Source organism: Osmia lignaria, chromosome 8, assembly GCF_051020975.1.
Source record: "Osmia lignaria lignaria isolate PbOS001 chromosome 8, iyOsmLign1, whole genome shotgun sequence".
In the NCBI taxonomy this organism is placed as follows: Eukaryota; Metazoa; Arthropoda; class Insecta; order Hymenoptera; family Megachilidae; genus Osmia; species Osmia lignaria.
Window position 1 is genome coordinate 3,888,562 of NC_135039.1, and position 13,777 is coordinate 3,902,338.

The window sequence follows — 13,777 nt, forward strand, 5'->3', positions numbered from 1 at the left end:
TGCCATGACCTGTATGCGTGCACTCACACAATCAACGGAAGGCATGCACGTATACACCATGTGTGAGAGAGACACTCGATTTCGTAGATTCCATTTTTCGTCTCGATGTTTGAGAATCTGCTCAGCCATGATGGCGCTCACAGTCGATCGATTTATCGATCGGGAGTCGCCCATCTAAGTCAACGCGTGAGCAGGGGTCTTCTCACCGGCGTGCGCGCATCGCCGCCATTATTGATCAACGATCACCCCGGTTCAGACACGTGCTCAGCTAGTTTCGTCTAATCAAGTGAGTTCAAGGGAAAATCAACGCTCAACAACCGATCAAGATCCACAGCACCCGTGCACGCGACTGGATCGACAGGTACAGATCAATTATACGAAAATACATTGTACACGCGAGCCGCCAACCACGTGTTGATGAAGCACACGATCAAGGGCACCATCACCCCGCTGGCCGAATTTATAAAATTAACGGGGCTTCTTGTTCACAACTATTGTTAAATTCTACGGATCACGGTAACAGATCAACTATCTCGAAATTGTCTTTGTATGTTCAGCAAAATAATTGTCGGATCAACGTGCTCACCAATTATTTTATCTTTGACTCAAATAAATCAATTTGTAAAACCCATCCAGCAAGTGTAAAACTATTTCCGGCGCAGTCCTTCCGGAATCGACACCAATCCCGAACACTCGATATTTGCATAAATGAAATTTTCGCAGGTACAGCACACACGGGTAGAGTTCGCTACAGGTCGGTCTGGTCCGCTTTAACGCTAATAAACACCATACGTTGAGAAAAATGGAATTTTCGAAACTGTACGATTGAGACAGACGCTGTTGTAAGCAAACAATATGGCTGCCGAATGCTGCGTTCAGCTACATTTTAGCGAATATTGGACGATTTAATCGGTTTTTCACTGATAACAGAGCAGACCAACCTTCCTTGAACTAGCACAATATCACTGAAATTCGATTTTTCATAATTTATCACTTCTGGAAGACATAAAATGGAATCTACGATTTGAAGAATTGATGATACAGAAAGTTGTAACAAACGAGCCTGAAGAACAATTCTGTATACCAAATGGCTTCAGTATCGTGGACATGCAGCACATCTTTGCTGAATTTCAGAAAATAGGTGACCATGCTAAAAACAAGGAAGACTGTGGAATTAAACACCTGAAAATAACCGGCATGAAACGGTCGGGCCTGAGGACCACCCTCAGTGTAATATGCGATAGGTGGAAATATAAAGGTGAAATCCACAATGAACCTCACGAAAGCAATAAAATGGAAACAAACCAGTGTGCAGTTGCTGGAACAATTGTAAATGGAGGCAGTTATGCCCAAATGGAGGAGTTCCTTGCAGCGATGAACATACCTTCCATGTCGAAGAAAGAATTTAGAAAGCATCAGGATAAAATCGTGAAAGCACTAAATGTTGCTGCAGAAGAAGAGATGGTAGCAGCCGCAGAGGAAGAAAAACGCTTGGCCATTGAAAGAGGCGATATTGTTCCTGGATTTGGAATCCCTCATATCCCCGTTGTGGCCGATGGAAGCTGGATGAAACGATCATATCGGACTGGAACGTATGATTCCGCGTCTGGAGTCGCCGTTATAATTGGATACCATACGAAGAAAGTTTTATTTATCGGTGTGAGAAACAATGTGTGCCGGATTTGTTGATGTGCTGCGAAAAAGAAAAAAGAGCCACGGAAACACACCTGTTTCAAAAATTGGAGCGCAAGCCAAGCATCAACGGCTATGGAAAGTGACGCTATAGTCGAAGCCTTCAAGACCAGCGTAGAAAAACGTGGGCTGATTTATTCAACACTGATTGCTGATGGGGACAGCAGCGTTTATAAAAAAAATTATAGATGCGGATCCATATAAAACGCAGATTCGTGTAAAAAAAATTGAGTACACGAATCATTTATTGCGAAACTTTTGCAGAAAAACGAAAGAAGTTGTAAAGATGACAACATCTGGTCCACTGAAAAGAATCGTTGAAATCAGCATTCGGCGAATGCGTGCGGACATAGTAAAAGCCGGAGAGTTCAGATACAGTCAGCAAGTAACAACCGCTGATAAAATTAAGGATTTGTATGCCGACATACACAATGTTCCTAGCCAAGTTTTTGGTGAACACGTAGATTGTTCAAAACTACAATACTTCTGCGATGGAACGAGTAAAAAAGATGAAAAGAACATTGTTCCCGAACTGATGAAGATGGGAGTGTACGAACACATCAAAGAAATACTTCGACCTCTGTTGGCGCATGCTGAGAGTTTGCTGTATAACAGCAACAATAATGTCGTCGAAAGTTTCAACGGAATCATCGCAAAATATACAGGAGGAAAAAGATTGAATTCCGGCGAGAGGGGATCTTACACGGGAAGATGTGCTGCTGCTGTCCTACAGTATAACACAAAACAAGTGTTGTCGCGTCTGAATACGGCGATGAACAAGAAACCGCCCGTTATTTTACGCAAAATAGAAAATAGAAGGAAGAAGGAAAATGAGAAGTACAGTGAAAAGAGAAAGGAAAAAAAAATTACAAAGCACGTGCGGAGACAATTCCGTTCTGAAAAGGATTCCCATTACGGACCAAACGCTGAAAAGCTGGATATGGCTAACAATATTTATGAATTAGAGCAAAAAAAACATATGGAAATGTTACAGAATTGGCAAAATAGAAGAGATGCCATTGAAGAAGAAACCATCGGTCAAGCGAAAAATCCGAGATGGTTGAATTACAAATTTAAATTATTGACGGCCTCTAATTGCGGACGAATATGCCGTCGTCGAATTGGCACGCTCTGTGAAAATTCAGTGAAGTCGTTAGTATATCCACGACTGGTTAGTGCACCTGCAGTACAATATGGACAGAAATGCGAAAAATTCGCACGTAAAGCACTAAGTATGTGCATTGGTGTTGAAATTAAAGAATGTGGATTATTTATTGATAGTGCCATCCCGTTCTTAGGAGCTTCGCCAGATGGACTTATAGACGAAGAGGGCATTGTGGAAATCAAATGTCCGAAAACGGCGGAGAATTTATTGCCGGAGGAGGCAATCAAAAGTGTTGCAGTTATTCGGCGTATATTTGCAGACGCAGAAGGAAATGCATTGAACAGGAACCACTACTATTACTACCAAGTACAAGGACAATTACATGTCACAGATAGAAAATATTGCTTATTTTGTATTTGGACCCGAAAAGGGTTAAAGTACATTAGAGTCGATAGAGACGATAACTTTTGGCAAAACAATATGGAGCCAAAATTAATTCAATTTTATTTATTGTGCATGTTACCGGAATTAATAGATAGCCGGTACAATAGGGGAATGTCCATTCAGCTATGTGAACCTGGCACCCGACTTTTAAAAAATTAACTTTTTTTTCATAAACTGGTAGTATATCGTTTGTAGTTGATTGTAGTAAAAATATTTTCGATTGTAGTTAGATCAATTAATAAATAAGCAAAATTGAAAAATTGACCCGCACCCGACATTGAGATATTTCAAATCGGTTTTTCCATGTGATAGAGAATCGTTTGTAGTTGATTGTAGTGAAAAAAGTTTCGTTTGTAGTTGAATAGTTTAAAAGTTACAGCCGATTGTTCATTCGCCTAAGAGGTAACTTTCTCAATTTTCAATATTTTTAAAATCCGTTTTTTCCAACTGGTTCGGAATGGTTTCTAGGTGTTTGCAGTGACTGCATTGGATACTTGCGCATAAAATAAAATATGGATATTATGTTTCTGCAGAAGTGTTCGCGCAGTGGCTTTCATGACTCGTTCTTTCAAATCATTATGAATTTCCCACTTACCAGTAATTCGTTTAATGATCGCGAAGTAATGAGCATCAATGTAGATAATCACGGAAACAAATTTATATGTATAATTATCGTAAACCAGCTTTTCTGGTATTTCCTCAATTGTAAATTGTTTTCTGCAATTGGGATAATTCATTCGAGCTGAAAGCAAAGCGTTTCCAACATCTTCGATGTTAAGCACCATGTGATTGCCTCCCGAATGAATTTTCGTAATATTAATACTTTTGCATCGTGAACACGTGTTTGTATGACTTGGTTTACAAGCTTCATTTACGGCTTCTTGTAGACCTGCCAGGCCGCATCTATATATTGTAACGTGGTGACACCCGTGCCCCCCCGTTACAATCGCTGCGCTTTCCCACCCCACGTCCCCACCTAAAGATAACCCGTAACCCTTCCCTCACCTAACCCCTTTTCCCTGCTCACCGGTGTCGGGCCGATGAAGGCGACGGAAAATCCACATGGAATACCCGCAGAAGGAGCTACGAGGCCGGTGACAGACCCCTAACCCTTTCCAAGGAAAAGGAGCGACGTGGGACTTCGGAGAAATAGACGAAGCTGCCCAACTGATGTCAAAACGTCCACCCGGAGCCATCTGTCGAGGATTTATCAGGAGCGAGTGTGAGAAGGCGTACGAGGGAGTGTGTGAGGCGTTTGGTGAGCCCCTTTCAATAGCAATTGTACTTTACGATTGGTTGAGAATTGGCAACGAACACCTTCCCTGTCTTTCTTTGCGAGCCCCCATTCGAGATTTTGTCAGCTTCCACGCGTAACGTAACGAACGTCCTGAGAACCCCCTTTCTCCTACCCTGAGATCTTTCCCAGCCCTCAATAATCCTCCCTGCGTACCCCTCCGCGGAATATTGTACGGACGTAAGTGCCCGAGACCCATCCCCTGTAAGAACTTGCGCTACCCCCTTTTCCTTTTTCGATTTCGATTGCCACCGCGAGTCGCTGGCGCCCAACGAGTGTAACGGATTATAGCGAGAAACAAAAATTTTGTAACGAAATTAGAATAGAGTATAGAGTGCACCCACGTTAAACGGGTCACAATATAAAGGCTGGGTTAAGATGTAATACCGGCGTAATGATTGACTCTTCTATTAAACAATTAGTGCATCGAACGGTTGTTTCAAGAGACGGCACATCACGAAGAATAAATTTTTCCTGCAGATGTGAAATGTTAATCGAGCAATCCATTATTCCATTTTTTATTTCTTTAGTGGCACTTAAGATACGTCCTCGTTCTTTATATAATTTTGTCGACACACCCATCGTTGACAGTGTCTGAATAAATGTAGATATGTAAATGTTATTTTTTGCAAGATACTCGGAATATGTTTGTAAATCATGATAAGCAACTAAAATGCTTTTGTAACGACCCAGTGATAGGTACGTCACTGCACCGACGTATAGGGAGAGCGGTTCCCCAAGAAGGCGACTCGTATCAATGAAAATAGGGATTATAGGTTCGTGTGGTGTGCGGTTAAGGAGTGAAATCCAACATTAATGTATCAAACTAAAATTATCTTTTATTCAAGTAAGTAAATTAACTATAATTGCTCTAAGTATAATATTAAGTATAACAATAGGTACGGCTAGAATATGAAATACAATAAGAAATTATAATAGGTACGCCCTAGATAATGAAATACAGTGCAAAATATATGATTAGTGGTTAGTAAGTAATAACGCGACTTGATCTTCGAATACAGCCAATACTCTGTACAATTTGCCAAGTTACACTAAGTACTGGAAAACTATATTCTAGTAGCTTGTACGATACCTTCGGACACGAGCGGACTATACCTACAGGTCGCAATCGGTTTCTGGTCTAGCCAGAGCTATGCTAATACAGGCCTGCTCAAGGAGCTCCGCTCCTCGCTAGCTCTTTAAACTTGAACGTGTGGCTTAGTATTAGCACGTGTTCAACACGTTGCGTACCATGAGTAGGGTGTCCACAGATCCGAACTCTCGTACGTCGCTACTGAAAGGGAAGGATAGAGCTAATCTCGCGCTCTATAGTTGCCTAAGCAATTCAGCGCAAGCTTTTCCTCTACTTCCAGAGTATTGTCTGCATCTGACCGAAGCCAGGGAAGATCTGATCTGACTCTGCGTGGAACGCCTCTATTTATAGTCAGATTCTGCTGACTTAGCGCTTTTTTTTATTATAGGGTTCCTCTGAATTTCTGGAATTCCCCATCACGTGACGGCCGAGCACCCCTGCTCCTTAGTCTACGCGATCACCCTGCTCTAGAATCTCACCCCACCGCGAGATCATCGGGGTTGCGCTGGCGCGTATGCATTCGTTTGTCGATCATTTATCGATAATCTATTTACCGACCGACTTACCGACTAATCGCTTATCGACTTATCGATTATCGACTTATTCAATCAGACTATATTATCAATTAATGAAATTTATTTATTATAAGAAATATAATACAAATCAAACTAATTACTTTTTTTATAAATTCAATTAAACGTAAAAATTAACTTAACCATTTTGTACAACATTTAAACTAAAAATAAATTATAATAATAATAATGAAATGAAAAAGGTGCTGGGTCTTCTTAGCGGGTCGTTACACTTTGAATAGTAGAATCGAACGCACATGTGTTGCGTACGCTAACGATCTGTTTACCGATATTTATTGGTTTAAAAGAATTTCCATTTACAAGCATCGGTACCATTGGGGTAAATTTTGGCCGTTTGTGAATAATCTCGATATCAGGACATGCGGTGAGATATTTACCTCGTTTGTTCGCTCTATCTAATATTTTTGAGTCAATTGGATTTTTCTTTTTTATCCCACTTCGAAAAGGAGGTGGATACTCAATTCGATGTGTATGTTTTTTTTTTTTTTTTTTTTTTTTTGTATGTTCACCGATTACGTCGAGACGGATGGACCAATCGGATCGAAACCTTTTGCATCTTCTAAAGTATGTCTCCCGATTGGTTCCGTTAAAGAAAAATTTTGCATTTTTTCATTCCTGCCAATTTTTATTTCAAGAAAACGTACGGCTTCATTTATATTTTTTTCTTTCGGCGTTTACTCTACAGGGAATATACCGATTGTGACTTTTCAACATTATCCGTGAAATGAAATGAAATAAAAAAAAAAAAAAAAAAAAAAATAGACTTCGTCATTTTCTCTACCAGTTGGTCGCTAAAAGAAGGGTTGGCTTCCTTCTTCAGGTATCAGTCGCTGGAAGCTAATTTGGACTGTTTCTTTGCAAAAGTAACCGTCGTAATCTTTGCATTTCTGCGAGTGCTCTTTCGTCATGCGGTTTAACGAGGACTTTGTTTGCTGCTAAATCAGATAGAGCTAAACCATCTAAACTTTTGACACGACTAAGAGCGACGTAAATTTGGCCTTTTGCAAAATTCTTTTTGCCAAGATCAATTACAGCTTTGTTTAATGTAGTCCCTTGTAATTTATGAACCGTTACTGCCCAACTTAGAATAAGTGGTAACATTCTGCGCTCGACGTCCCCATAACCTTTCGTCGCCTGAAACGTTGCTACAACTGGAGATATTGGGATGTAACCGTCGATATCTTTAAATCTATTTCCAATGGACTCGTCGTCAAATTTTATAAGTACCGCGTCCGGCAACTCTCCCTGTTCTAGTTGATCTCTTCGAAGTGCCGGCCACGTAAATTTCTTCACTATTCCCATTGCGCCGTTTATCAAACCATCAGAAATTGATATATTTCGTCGCAGCATGATTCGCGATCCTCCAGTTAACTTTATTGTATGTAATAGTCCGCCACAATTATTTACATTTGTAGGTATGACATTTTCTGGTGGCCTTTTTTCATATGTAGCTGCCTCACGGGATTCGTCTATTGCATCAATGACGTACATTCGATGTGATTTTGCTAACTCATCAGTCATTTTTTAATTATATTCATCCACTAATTTTATCGTTGGGAATATTCTTACTGCTGCACCATCCTCGAACTCTCCGGTTAGAGGAACTCTTCTTCGTTCACATAATATTTCCAGTTGAGAAGTTGTCACTTCCCCAAACCGAAGGTTATTCAATAAATCGATGAACTCAACGTCATCTCTTTGTCGCATATTAATGGTGAGTTCGCAGAATGAAAATTGATGCCATAAATTAATTTCTGCAGTACACCAATGTGGCTGTACAAAACACCAGTGTCCTTTTACTGGGGGCAACTGCATGATATCGCTAAAGAGAAGTACATTTACGCCACCAAATAGTTTATCATTTGTTTTGAATTCTTGCAATCTTAAATGAATTATTCGCAAATTCTCATAAGATACCATTGATATCTCGTCGATAATCAACCACCTTGTATGACGCCACTTTCGTCTCTCCTGTTCGAGCCTCTGTCCTGTCAGTCGTCGATAGGTCATTGCAGTACCTTTTTCAATAGGCAACGAGAACAAGGAATGCAGAGTTTTTCCGAATATTTGACGGGCAGCGACGCCAGTCAAAGAAGCTACTTCAATGAAAGATGGTTTTATCATCGTATCAACTGTAGGATTATAGCAGCGTTTAACGTGTTCAACAAGTAATTTTAAAATAAACGACTTGCCACTACCAGCTCCTCCGGTAATAAAAAGCAATATTTGTTCCGTATTTTCATCATCATTTTTTTTAATATCTTTCTCAATTACTGCGGAAACTGATTTTAATAAGTCTTTCTGTTGAATATTAAGACTTCGAATACTATTACGGAACACGTCTTCTGGCACTGCAATTGTTTCTTGCTGTTGATCTTCATATAAATCACCTTGATCATAATATATTGTTTCGTCGGCATGAATTCAGACTGGATCTCTTAAATATTCATTAGTTTCTTCTTCATGTACAATATTCAAAGCAACAGCCTGGGCGAGCGCCGCTTCAATAATTTGCTCTGCGTGAGTAAATTGTTCGACGGTTGCGTTACCCAACATAGGTTTCAACTCGTGTTGCCGTCGAAGAAAACATTGTTCTGAAGATTCGTTTTCGGACATGTAACGACCCGTTAAGAAGACCCAGCACCTTTTTCATTTCGTTGTTGTTGTCATGATTTATTTTTGGTTTAAATATTGTACAAAATAGTTAAGTTAATTTTTACGTTTAATTGAATTTATAAAAAGTAATTAGTTTGATTTGTATTATACTTCTTATAATAAATAAATTTCATTTAATCGATAATATAGTCTGATTGAATAAATCGATAAGCGATAAGTCGATAAGCAATTAGTCGGTAAGTCGGTCGGTAAATAGATTATCGATAAATGATCGACAAACGAATGCATACGCGCCAGCGCAACCCCGATGATCTCGCGGTGGGGTGAGATTCTAGAGTAGGGTGACCGCGTAGACTAAGGAGCAGGGGTGCTCGGCCGTCACGTGATGGGGAATTCCAGAAATTCAGAGGAACCCTATAATAAAAAAAAACGCTAAGTCAGCAGAATCTGACTATAAATAGAGGCGTTCCACGCAGAGCCAGATCAGATCTTCCCTGGCTTCGGTCAGATGCAGACAATACTCTGGAAGTAGAGGAAAAGCTTGCGCTGAATTGCCTAGGCAACTATAGAGCGCGAGATTAGCTCTATCCTTCTCTTTCAGTAGCGACGTACGAGAGTTCGGATCTGTGGACACCCTACTCATGGTACGCAACGTGTTGAACACGTGCTAATACTAAGCCACACGTTCAAGTGTAAAGAGCTAGCGAGGAGCGGAGCTCCTTGAGCAGGCCTGTATTAGCATAGCTCTGGCTAGACCAGAAACCGATTGCGACCTGTAGGTATAGTCCGCTCGTGTCCGAAGGTATCATACAAGCTACTAGAATATAGTTTTCCAGTACTTAGTGTAACTTGGCAAATTGTACAGAGTATTGGCTGTATTCGAAGATCAAGTCGCGTTAATCATATATTTTGCACTGTATTTCATTATCTAGGGCGTACCTATTATAATTTCTTATTGTATTTCATTATCTAGGGCGTACCTATTGTTATACTTAATATTATACTTACTTAGAGCAATTATAGTTAATTTACTTACTTAAATTGTAACGGGGTCGGTCGGTTCGGTGCGCACGGCGTTGCGCACCGCGGCGGTTTTCCCCGTGCCAGGGTTCGCATGGGAACAGGTCGGTAAATAACGAGTCGGTGTTAGTAGAAAAAAATAAATATTTATTCGAGAAAGAGGGGGCATCTAACGGCGGCTGCCCCCGCCGGCTGGTCGGGCGGTGCTCTCCTGCCTCGGGAGCTACAATCAAAAATGTCGTCTGGTGGTTAGACGCGTGGAGCCAAGCTTAAGCCTAATGTACAGGACTTATGAACTACGGTCGGAACCCGGTCCGTCACAGAAAGTACGCGGCCTTAATTCTAGCGCAGGTCGTAGCCATCGCTACGCGGTCTTACAAGCTAACGGCGCGATGTCGGAGCGCGGAGTGAAAGCGCTGAACGGAGCGCGAACGCAAACAAACGCAAACGTACGCAAACGCAAAGGAGGTAGAGGCGGGATAGGATTGGCCCGGTTGGGCCGACGGTGTTTATTCAATCGCGCTGCGGTGTTTCGCGCTGCGGTGGAGTTGCTGCCCGCTTGCCTCACGCGGCTCGTCTTTTCGTACGCCGAGGTAGAACCGAACAGCGAACGAGTCGACGACCAATCCTGGCCAGCCTGGGTAACGCCACAAAGCTGGACGGAATCGGCTGCCAAAGGCAAATTGCAGTGCCGAGTAAGCTAGCGTTCGGAATCCCCGCGGAAGCACCAGCAGAGATTATGAACGCGCACTAGCTTGGTCACCCCGGGTCAACCACGGGACTGACGAGGCTAGGCGCCTACGGCCGCTGGACCTAGGGGAGCTGCCAGGTCGTAGCGTAGTGCAATGCTACGGCCCGTTGGCCAGAGATCTCTTCGCCAGGTCAGCCATGGCGTCGAGAGCTCTGGTGCTCCGGTCCGGACCTCCGAGGAGGTCCCCTCGGGGCCGAAGCCCCGAGGCAACTCATCGATCCGCGCATCGATCGGTCCTACTTATAGTCTAATTACTCGGGAGTGGGGATGCCGCCGCGGTGGGGGCCCGCGATGCGCGACGCCGATCCGCGGCTGTCGTCGCAAAATAAAGGATAATTTTTAGTTTGATACATTAATGTTGGATTTCACTCCTTAACCGCACACCACACGAACCTATAATCCCAATTCTCATTCATACGAGTCGCCTTCTTGGGGAACCGCTCTCCCTATACGTGGGTGCAGTGACGTACCTATCACTGGGTCGTTACACGTAAATAGTTAAGAGAAAAATTTTGGTGACAGCGGTGGGATTGTTCGAGTGGTAATGAGAAAATCGTATCTCTGCGGACATTAATGGTCAAGCCTAGAATAAAATAAAGACAGATAAATAAAATAAAATAAAAAAAAAAAAAAAAATATATATATATATATAGCAGGGTAGATATAGAGAGTTATACATATATACATATATTACATTAATAAGCAAACATCAAGATGCCCAACGGAACAGCCGATATACCAGCCGGCACATCAGCCAGCGGATCAACCGAAGGAAGCCGACCGATCAGCATTCGTGATGCAGCGGACATCGTACCAGCATTCAACGGCCGCAATATACCTGTTTATCAATTTGCAAAGAGCTGTTTTAAGGCGAAGAATATAATCTCCCCAAATGCTGAGTACGGATTGGTGCAGCTGATCAAGAACAAATTTTACGGGCAAGCTTCAAGAGTGGTACAAAACGGAGACTACGACACTATTGAAGAATTAATTGCCGTAATAAAGTCTCGTTTCGCCCCGCTGTTCACTTCAATGCAGCTATGTGGCGATATGGCAAGGATGGTACAAGCGCCGACCGAGGCAGTCGTAGACTACGGCAGCCGCGTTTCGGGACTCTTGATACAGATCAAGAGTTGCAACGAGATGGAGTTCCCAGATCAGGTTGAAAGATACAACCAATCCTCGGAAACAAATACCGTCAGAGCATTCCTGACAGGTTTAAAACAAGAGGTATATAGTCGGATGAGAAATCAAAATTTTGACAGTCTTGAAGATGCAATAAGCGCAGCAATCCTAGCAGAAGCTGAGAGCATAGAGAACCTAACGAAGGTTAAATTATCGCAAGGATTCATTACAGCCGAACAATGCAACAATTGTTACGGATATGGGCACAATACCAGTGTATGCTGCAGTCAGAGGTTCCAAAGACAATCCACGTCGAGGGCCCACTGGCCAGCAAAATACTGTCAGCACTGCCAAAGGTCCGGGCACACCTTGGAAACCTGCTGGTTTAAAGACCAGCAAGGAAGACCAGGGGTCCCTCAGGATTTTGCGCAGCCAAATCAAGCCCACAAGAATCAACCTATGCCAAGGCAGAATCGAAATTGGACACAAAATAGAGCGCCAATTTGCGAATTTTGCCAAAACATCGGCCATACGATTCAAGAGTGCCGAAAGAAAGCATATCAGGAGCGTGTCAAAAGTCAAAGACTCCAGCAAACTCCACAAGTACAACAGGTACGTAAGAAAGCGAACTTATACCTGAACTTAGGAGAGATAAATAAGTCTCCCAGTGTCGAACTATTAAGCGAAAATTTCAAAAATCAAAAGGCATTATTCATGGTCGACACAGGGTCAGATATTAATATAATTAAGAAACAAGCAATCTCAAATAAAATAGCTATAAATACAGATATAATTTTTCAATTAAACGGGATAACTAAAAGCTCCATTTACACTACAGGATACATCAAAGTAAAAATACTGGAGACAGAATCCATCTTCCACATTATTGAAGAATTACCAATTGAACAAGACGGAATTTTGGGCACGGAATACTTTAAAAGCAGTGGAGCTAGCATCAATTACGCTAAATCTATATTGATCGTAAACAACAATATAATACCGTTCAAACAACCAGCAGTAGTAATACCATCCAGGACAAAAACCATGATACCCATAAAGGTGTCAAACACAGAAATAAAAACCGGTTTTGTCCCAAAACTGCAGCTTCACCCACAACTATATATGGGGAATGCTGTAGTCACGAACCGGGATGGCATAGCATTTCTATACGCAATCAACGTTGGAGCAGAAGATATAGAAATTGAAATGCCAGCTGTTGAACTGCAACAATATGAAGAAGCACCACAAGATGAAGATGCAGTCCACCAAGAACCTGAGCGAGCCCAAAAGATTCTAAAGATACTACAGACAGACCATCTAAATCAAGAAGAATTTGCCAATGTAGAGGATATAGTAAAAGAGCACGCTGACAGATTTTATATAGATGGAGATAAACTCCCAGCAACAAATAAAATCTACCATAGAATCATCACAACGGATGAGATGCCTGTAAACGTTAAACAATACAGGTATCCTCATGCGTTAAAAGACGAAATCAATCATCAAGTAAATGATCTCCTTGAGAAAGGAGTAATCAAACATTCATCGTCACCATTTAACTCCCCCTTGTGGATAGTACCTAAGAAACAGGATTCACAGGGAAACAAATTGTGGAGATTGGTGATTGATTTCCGAAAGCTAAACGAAAAAACAATCAGCGATGCCTATCCACTACCCAATATTACAGACATCCTGGATCAAGTGGGAAGCGCAAAATACTTCTCCGTGTTTGATTTGAAGTCCAGTTTTCATCAAACACCAATGCATCCAGAAGACAACCATAAGACGGCATTTTCGACACCATTTGGGCACTTTGAATTCAACAGAATGCCTTTTGGGTTGAAAAATGCTGCAGCTACGTTCCAACGTCTGATGAACAACGTCCTAGACGGACTGCAAGGACTGGAACTATTCGTGTTCATTGATGACATTGTAATTTATGCAAGTTCGTTACAAGAACACGAAACCAAAGTCAATAGGATGATGGCAAAACTCAGAGAAGCAAACTTATGCTTGCAACCTGACAAATGCCAATTTCTGAAGA